This window comes from Drosophila eugracilis, unplaced genomic scaffold (assembly GCF_018153835.1).
Source record: "Drosophila eugracilis isolate 14026-0451.02 unplaced genomic scaffold, ASM1815383v1 contig_386, whole genome shotgun sequence".
NCBI lineage: Eukaryota > Metazoa > Arthropoda > Insecta > Diptera > Drosophilidae > Drosophila > Drosophila eugracilis.
Window position 1 is genome coordinate 5,303 of NW_024573245.1, and position 10,141 is coordinate 15,443.

General features: G+C 35.1%; 1 long non-coding RNA gene across 2 annotated transcripts; it reads right to left on the reverse strand.

Moving 5' to 3' along the window:
* Positions 1-3,341: 3,341 nt before the first annotated feature.
* LOC108104179 lies at positions 3,342-8,254 on the reverse strand. 2 transcript variants are annotated; one of them, XR_005993866.1, is made up of 6 exons: positions 7,484-8,252; positions 6,848-7,015; positions 6,612-6,790; positions 6,426-6,555; positions 4,364-4,491; positions 3,342-3,755 (listed from the first exon to the last, which is right to left on the reverse strand). It is a non-coding gene; the product is annotated as an uncharacterized LOC108104179 (long non-coding RNA). The 2 variants fall into 2 exon arrangements; XR_005993867.1 differs by lacking the exons at positions 3,342-3,755; positions 4,364-4,491 and adding an exon at positions 4,566-4,608 and having other exon boundaries at positions 7,484-8,254.
* Positions 8,255-10,141: the final 1,887 nt, after the last annotated feature.

Below are 10,141 nucleotides of genomic sequence, written 5' to 3' on the forward strand. Positions count from 1 at the left end.
ATGCCTAAGGATCGCCTATACCTTGCCTAACAATAGTCTAATGTTGCCTAATTAACGCGGCATTAATATACAAATGGACCTAAAAGTGTATAAAAACAGTTTCAAAACAATGTGGAATGTCCCTAGAAACAATGCGGAAGCAATGTAGAAACGTCCCTAAAACAATGTAAAAACAGTCTAAAAACAATGCAGAAATGATCCTAATAGCAATGTGAAATCATCCTAAAACAATGCCTAAGGATCGCCTATACCTTGCCTAACAATAGTCTAATGTTGCCTAATTAACGCGGCATTAATATACAAATGGACCTAAAAGTGTATAAAAACAGTTTCAAAACAATGTGGAATGTCCCTAGAAACAATGCGGAAGCAATGTAGAAACGTCCCTAAAACAATGTAAAAACAGTCTAAAAACAATGCAGAAATGATCCTAATAGCAATGTGAAATCATCCTAAAACAATGCCTAAGGATCGCCTATACCTTGCCTAACAATAGTCTAATGTTGCCTAATTAACGCGGCATTAATATACAAATGGACCTAAAAGTGTATAAAAACAGTTTCAAAACAATGTGGAATGTCCCTAGAAACAATGCGGAAGCAATGTAGAAACGTCCCTAAAACAATGTAAAAACAGTCTAAAAACAATGCAGAAATGATCCTAATAGCAATGTGAAATCATCCTAAAACAATGCCTAAGGATCGCCTATACCTTGCCTAACAATAGTCTAATGTTGCCTAATTAACGCGGCATTAATATACAAATGGACCTAAAAGTGTATAAAAACAGTTTCAAAACAATGTGGAATGTCCCTAGAAACAATGCGGAAGCAATGTAGAAACGTCCCTAAAACAATGTAAAAACAGTCTAAAAACAATGCAGAAATGATCCTAATAGCAATGTGAAATCATCCTAAAACAATGCCTAAGGATCGCCTATACCTTGCCTAACAATAGTCTAATGTTGCCTAATTAACGCGGCATTAATATACAAATGGACCTAAAAGTGTATAAAAACAGTTTCAAAACAATGTGGAATGTCCCTAGAAACAATGCGGAAGCAATGTAGAAACGTCCCTAAAACAATGTAAAAACAGTCTAAAAACAATGCAGAAATGATCCTAATAGCAATGTGAAATCATCCTAAAACAATGCCTAAGGATCGCCTATACCTTGCCTAACAATAGTCTAATGTTGCCTAATTAACGCGGCATTAATATACAAATGGACCTAAAAGTGTATAAAAACAGTTTCAAAACAATGTGGAATGTCCCTAGAAACAATGCGGAAGCAATGTAGAAACGTCCCTAAAACAATGTAAAAACAGTCTAAAAACAATGCAGAAATGATCCTAATAGCAATGTGAAATCATCCTAAAACAATGCCTAAGGATCGCATATACCTTGCCTAACAATAGTCTAATGTTGCCTAATTAACGCGGCATTAATATACAAATGGACCTAAAAGTGTATAAAAACAGTTTCAAAACAATGTGGAATGTCCCTAGAAACAATGCGGAAGCAATGTAGAAACGTCCCTAAAACAATGTAAAAACAGTCTAAAAACAATGCAGAAATGATCCTAATAGCAATGTGAAATCATCCTAAAACAATGCCTAAGGATCGCCTATACCTTGCCTAACAATAGTCTAATGTTGCCTAATTAACGCGGCATTAATATACAAATGGACCTAAAAGTGTATAAAAACAGTTTCAAAACAATGTGGAATGTCCCTAGAAACAATGCGGAAGCAATGTAGAAACGTCCCTAAAACAATGTAAAAACAGTCTAAAAACAATGCAGAAATGATCCTAATAGCAATGTGAAATCATCCTAAAACAATGCCTAAGGATCGCCTATACCTTGCCTAACAATAGTCTAATGTTGCCTAATTAACGCGGCATTAATATACAAATGGACCTAAAAGTGTATAAAAACAGTTTCAAAACAATGTGGAATGTCCCTAGAAACAATGCGGAAGCAATGTAGAAACGTCCCTAAAACAATGTAAAAACAGTCTAAAAACAATGCAGAAATGATCCTAATAGCAATGTGAAATCATCCTAAAACAATGCCTAAGGATCGCCTATACCTTGCCTAACAATAGTCTAATGTTGCCTAATTAACGCGGCATTAATATACAAATGGACCTAAAAGTGTATAAAAACAGTTTCAAAACAATGTGGAATGTCCCTAGAAACAATGCGGAAGCAATGTAGAAACGTCCCTAAAACAATGTAAAAACAGTCTAAAAACAATGCAGAAATGATCCTAATAGCAATGTGAAATCATCCTAAAACAATGCCTAAGGATCGCCTATACCTTGCCTAACAATAGTCTAATGTTGCCTAATTAACGCGGCATTAATATACAAATGGACCTAAAAGTGTATAAAAACAGTTTCAAAACAATGTGGAATGTCCCTAGAAACAATGCGGAAGCAATGTAGAAACGTCCCTAAAACAATGTAAAAACAGTCTAAAAACAATGCAGAAATGATCCTAATAGCAATGTGAAATCATCCTAAAACAATGCCTAAGGATCGCCTATACCTTGCCTAACAATAGTCTAATGTTGCCTAATTAACGCGGCATTAATATACAAATGGACCTAAAAGTGTATAAAAACAGTTTCAAAACAATGTGGAATGTCCCTAGAAACAATGCGGAAGCAATGTAGAAACGTCCCTAAAACAATGTAAAAACAGTCTAAAAACAATGCAGAAATGATCCTAATAGCAATGTGAAATCATCCTAAAACAATGCCTAAGGATCGCCTATACCTTGCCTAACAATAGTCTAATGTTGCCTAATTAACGCGGCATTAATATACAAATGGACCTAAAAGTGTATAAAAACAGTTTCAAAACAATGTGGAATGTCCCTAGAAACAATGCGGAAGCAATGTAGAAACGTCCCTAAAACAATGTAAAAACAGTCTAAAAACAATGCAGAAATGATCCTAATAGCAATGTGAAATCATCCTAAAACAATGCCTAAGGATCGCCTATACCTTGCCTAACAATAGTCTAATGTTGCCTAATTAACGCGGCATTAATATACAAATGGACCTAAAAGTGTATAAAAACAGTTTCAAAACAATGTGGAATGTCCCTAGAAACAATGCGGAAGCAATGTAGAAACGTCCCTAAAACAATGTAAAAACAGTCTAAAAACAATGCAGAAATGATCCTAATAGCAATGTGAAATCATCCTAAATAAGCTAAACATTACCTAACAGTTGCCTAAAATGTGCCTAATCGATTGTCTTAACATTGTCTGGCGATTGGCTGAACATTGCTTATGTCTAGCTTAACTATGTGTACAAGCTCATTGTGTTACAATAAATGTGGCTTAACATATGCTTAAACTAATAACATCTTTGAACAACAATTATACATTGCATACAACAGCTTACAATGCTAGCAACTTATTATAACATGTGTAATATTGTCATACATTCATCAGTAAACATAATTGGTTTTTCACTTAAGCGGTATACCCTAGCATTATTATAAATTTCTTTCCAATATGTAGAATATTTGCATTGTGAACCTCCACATGATATGATAAAACGCCTCTCTTCTTGGGTGTCTTCTTTTTAACAGCACTGCTACGACGCCATTAATGTGAATTCCTCTTTCTTTAGAAGCGTTGTGTGCTGGGCAGCGCCTTCTTTTATAAGCAGCCATTGGTTTCCATACGCCTGCTGATGTAGCTCCGTGTATTAAGTAACGCCTTTTGTTTCCAATAACATCTGCAATAAGAGTCACTTTAATTAAAATATTCTCTCTTTGCATGGATTGTCTAATAATGGGCAATATGCTGTAAACACCTTCTCTTTATAAGCGCCCTCTTTTTCAATGCAAAAGATGCTATAATACACCTTTTTAATGAAGCGCCACCTACCTTACAGTACAATGTTAAAAACGCCTCCTATATATATGCTAACTTAATTACGGCGCCCTCTATAACAAAGCAGCCATTGCTAAAAAAAACACGGCCTGCTTTTCGGATAATAGCATTTACTACAAAGCCTGCGTTGCTATAAAACACAGCATACTTTTTGGATGGGATCATATTTACAAAGCACAATATATTAATAGAGCCTAATAGTATGCAAAGCCAATCAATACCATGGCATACTTATTTATGAACGCCTTCTACTACAAATGTTAATAAACGGCACAACACCATTAAAAGGGTCGGCCATTAAATGTTGTTAAATGAATTCTAAGTGATGTACAAGTAATGCCAAAAGGGCACAACAATGCAGTAAAATGTACGTTACTAATTAACAACATAGATATAACGCATATTTTTCCTACACATTATTTAGATAGCATGTATTCATCAAGTACTTACCCTGTATAAGCCATATATGTTATGCATATAGAATGTCAATCGATGTGGAACCTTCCTTTGGATAACAATCTAAATGCGGTTAGCGTACGGCAAAGCTCTTCCTTTCCACAGCACAATGCATAGTTCACCTACAATTAATAAAAAATGTGCATAGGTTAGGGTAAAATAAATAACAATTTTACGTATAACTACCAGCAACCAATTGTAATCCGCAAGGCTCTTTCCTTAACAGTAAAATATTTCAACTGGAAAAATAATTTAAATATTTATAAACCACATGTAATTACTTCCTCTTTTTTCTATACTTAATGTATAAATTGTATCTAATTAACCTCTAAATTATTTATAATTGACCATTAATTGCTCTTTAGTTCCAGTGAAACACACTTATAATTTACCAGCAAGTTACGTATAAGTTATGTGTATGTATGTATGCACACCTCCATTGCATAATTAGTCTATGTATAATCAGCAAGAAACCATTAATAAATCTGCAAACTCTTCCCCTTTACGGTAAATAATTTAATCTACAAACAAAAATAATTATTTATAAATCACATTTAATGAACTCCGCTTTCCTCTCTACTTTATGTATAAATTGTTTCTAATTCACCTTTAATTAATTTATAATTACCCTATAATTTCTCTTTCCATCAAGTAAGACACTCGTATAATTCAACAGAAAGTCTTGTATAAGTTCTGTACACGTTCTGCTCTATTGGCGCCATAAGAATTTGCGTCGCTGCTGGCTTTGCACTGGCGTCACAAAAAAAACATTCCAGACTTGCTGTTTTTCTTTCAACATCTGTTGGTCAGTGGCGGCATCGCAACATTTACCATAGTGCCATTCGTCTTTTTTTTCCTGTTAATATTATTTCTTATACATTCTGTATCTGTATTTCTCTTTGGCGCCTAAAGAATTTGCGTTGCCGCGGACTGAGCTTTGGCGTCACAAATAAAACTGTCCAGACTCGCGCTTTTTTTTGCACATCTGTTGGTCAGTTTCGGCGAGTCAAACTTTACCCAAATACCATTCGGCTTTTTTTCCTGGTAACACTGATTCTTTTTTATGTTCAAATAATATAAACACACTTGCGTTTTTTTCGAACATCTGTTGGTCAGTATTGGCGTCGCAAAAAATACCCGGAACAGCTTTTCTTCTTTTCCTGGTAATATTGTTTCTTGTTAATGTGCAAATAAAATATAAACAATCAGTAGTTTATGTATAATTCATCACTCAATAACCCACTAAATCAGTATAACTACATAGATTTCAAATGTAATTCATATGTAATTCATGTACTCTTTTTCTACAAGAGTAGCGTGTAAATATAGTCAACAAAGAACATTCCCGGCCGTGGTGTTTGTTTTTGCGATGTGGCAACAACCTGTATACTTTTTACGGGTGGTAGAGCAGTACAGCTATATAAACAAAAGACGAACGATAAAAAAAGCTTAAAATAAGCAATGTAAACAAATGTCCCGCAAGTATTTTTTTTACGGTAAAAGTTGAGCGTTGCCACTAAGGTGCTTGTAGCAGAAGACAATGTGTGAAAAGTAAACAAATATCAAATTTCCGTACAATAAACATGCCATACATAACTATGTATAAGAAAAACAACCAACCACCAGAAATGTTCCAAACAGAAAATTGTCTAATGGCGGCAGGGTTAGGGCTAGCAGCAGCGGGGGATATTACTTTGAAACCCAAAAGAGCAGTACAGAGATATATAAAATAGGCGGAACGAAAACCACACCCCTTTACAAAGAAAAACCGATGAGTGGCAAGTCACGTAAGTTTTTGCTTTTATGACGGCAGCTAAGCATTGCTAGTTGAGCGCATGTAAGAAAAGAAAAGCCTAATGAAACTTTAAAAGTATTGATGCCTATCTCTGTTTAAATACTTTTGAATATATTAATTAAGTCTAAACAAATGCTTTCAAAAACATTTGCAACAAAAAATCGGTCTAATCTCATGCTGGCTTTTGGTTTCATTAGAATAACAAACTGTTTAACAATACCACTCACTTTGTGAAAGTTTTATGAAAATGTGTGTACGTACCTCTTTTTAAGAAAATATGTAACCGTCTGTTTAATCGCAGCGTTTTCCACGGTATTCAATATAAGACAATTGACGTTATCCTTACTTTCCCTTTCCATTAACCGCTATTAAACCGTGATTTGCTAAAACACTGAAAGTAAAGAAAGGAAATGAGCTACGAAACTCCGATATGCAAAGTATACATACTGCTTATTAATTTTAGTAGTTCTTTTGTCTTCTGCAGTCAGCAAATCAAATGTCTTGTATCCATTTATAAATATCCGTCAATATGAATTGCATACTCTTGGCTTCTCAGATTTAAGCCGTTAAAGTTTATTTTTGTTCCACTTTCCGCTAAACGCCATTAAACCACCATATCTTATACACTGAAAAAGAATGACAGAAGTGAGATTTTAAATTTTAAAATATAAATAAATACATACAACAATATGTTGGTGGCACTAGATTCTATTCCGCTCCGTATCAATCAAGCTGAACCACTTTTATTAGTAGGACTAAGCTGAATTACTTCTTCTCCACAAATATTATAATTTGAGCCATTCAAATAATCCGTTGCCTTTCCTTCAGTTAAACTGCGATTTTTTGAGACACTATAAACCAAGAAAAATTGTAATCTATAAAATATTGATACTTTAAAAACATATAAAAAGTTTATATGGCACGCAATTTTATCACATTCGTTAATTTGTTTACAACGACGGAATTCTTTAATGAAAAGAATATAAAAAGTAGGACAGCGGTTTATATACGGCACCGGCTAAAAATAAACAGGTGTCCAACAGACCACAATGCATAGCGCAATTGCGGCCGAAAAAACCGATTTTTTTTGCAAATATAGAAATTCTTTGCTAGATAACTGTTTACTTTTTATTTATATTATTATTTAGGACTATTTAAGATGTTTAATTAATTGGCGCAAACTAATATTCATTTATCACAATTAATAAGCGATTTAACGCAATACATTTTTAAAACACGACCTAATTATATCCATTATAAAAATAGTTTTAATGCGCCATTTAATTTTTATCACAAGAGAATAAAAAAAAAAAATTTACCGAACGACAATGGTTGAACAATGGCGGACAGTTAACCGTTGCCTATTTTTTCTATGCCGGCTACAATGAAAATAGCGACTGTTTGGTTTTGGTCGAACAAACAACGATTGAAAAAGAAAAACGGATTAGGCAGCGACGACGCTTTTTGCTTAAATGACCGACCGAAAAAACCGTATATAATTCTGTATATATATCTAGGCCAAGAGAGCCAATGAGACAACCGCATTTTGTACTTCGGTCCGACGCGGGGAGACCTTTCATATGTACACACAACGGAATCTCTCAAGCTATAATTACCGGGAATTTATATTTTTTTTGTGACTAATTACAGCAAACGAACAAGCGCGTCGAATGACTTACGATAGAAGAATGGCGGACAGAGCGTTGATTGCATATGGCTACGCTATTGGGACGCGGGCAGCGACGCTTGCAGCGATGTACGAAGCAACGCAAGCACCGACGCAGGCACTCACGCTTCCAAAAAAAAAAAAACAGTATATTATGAGAACATATACAAACACGTAAGTAACAACACAGGCAAGAAACGACGAACAAGGCGATCTATGCAACGGTTCACAAAAAGACGCAAGCAGCGACGCACTTAACCCATACATAGCGGCATACATAGCAACACACAAAGCGACGCAGGCATCGACGCTCGCAGCAACGCATACAGCTTCGAAAAAAGTAACGGCAGTTGTTTATATATACACGTACGTAACAATACACACAAGCAACAATAAACGCAGCGACGCAAACAGCGAAGCTTTGCATCGAACAAAGGCACATACATACATATGTTGGCGATTGAGCCCTTTTTTTCTTGGATCTGTGATTTCTCACTCACAAGAATATACTTACTCAAGTCCTCAGAACATTGTCTTCTCTGTCTTACTAAAGACTCTTGATATACGATCCGAACCTCACTCAACAGCTGAGCTTCGCTGCCTCTGCTGTGGTGCTTCTCACTCAAGTCCTCATAACATTGTCATCTCTTTCTTACTCAAGACTCTTAATATACGATCAAACCTCACTCAACAACTGAGCTTCTTTGCCTCTGCTACCGTGCTTTTCGCTCAATATCTCTACCAAAACAAAAGCGAGTAATTTACAGAATTCAGATTGCCACTGACAATGAACTCGGCTATGAATACTAGGAGGAATCACGATGCGACACATACATATGTACAAGGCGGGCTACGTGTTTCTTAAAGCGAATGCGACAAAAACAAACATTTCAAATTTAAAGATATTTAGTATTGAAACGAACTATTTTTTAAAATACTATAATTAAGCGTTCAGACACCTGATGAAGTGCAGATAACACCGCCTTTAGATACGTACACATGTTAATCTCGTATAAAAATATTTGAGTTAAATTATTTTGTTAAGATTTGTAAATTACTCCGCGGTTTTAGAATCAACAGTAACCAATTAATTAACCCATATTTAAAAAATGATGTATTAAAATATTAGCTAACACGGATTAACTAACACGGATTAACGGCGTAACATATATTTTAATTTTTGTTTTTGTAAGTAAAAAAGATTAGTATACGCCTTAAAAGAATACGCAAATGGGCAAGATATTTAATTTTTTATTCAACTAAAAATTATACGTATTGATAGCTCATTTTATATTACGATGTATTGTTTAGGTTTTGTTTTTGAAGAACGGATTGAATTACTATTTAAAATTAATAATTCTTTCATTTAAATGGCCGATTTCTTATTACTAAGGTTAGGAGTATTGAAAATTACTTAAAAAAGGCTATATTAAAACAAGAACCGCTGGAGTAGAGTACTCAAAAAAGACACAAAAGGAGTCTATTGCCTAAACTTTTTCTTTTACTAAAGCTCAATTATGTAGTTTATGTTTTGAAAACGTATGCACATATATACCGATTTTCCGACAATAACATAATGCTTTTTCGAAAAGGTGCGGAAGTGTGGAAAATAATTTTTTTATATAAAATACAAGCAACAAATGCACATGAGTAGGGCACTATTATCAGACCATCTTATTCCAATTAGAACCAAACAACAAAAGCTCGAAGAATGACGATCGATTCCTGAAGTGCTAATTTTCTCGCAGTTGCGACGCAATCAGCGACGCTTAAAAAAGACCAATGGCACTTTAGGACGGCATACATAATACATAATATATTAGCCAGGCAACGGTTCGAGTGGGACGGCGGCAAAAACTTTTTTGTTGATTGCTTTAAAGTTTCTCGTTTACGGAAATCAAAATAAACAAGAAGAAAAACATGAAACAGTAAGAACAACGGAGTTGGTGTAGGAGTGAGTGGCGTCACATTATGTACATGTGACTGAGAGCGAGCGCTGTGTCGTGCGTGTCCTTATGGCTCTACCATCCCTTTCCTTCTACAGATGTACGTAGCCAAACAGAATTGCCGGTACTCCATTTTTAAAAGGCGAAAGCAATATAACACACACGCAGCGACTCAGGCCGCACTGAGCTATCCGAACGATTGAGTGGCGTCACATTTGTATGTGTGACTGAGCGCGAGCGCTGCGTCGTGCGTGTTCTCATGGCTTTACCATTTCTTTCTTTCTCACATGATGTACGTACCCAAACAGAAATGTTAATGCCCAATTTTCAAAAGACGAAGGCAATATAACACACACGCAGCGAGC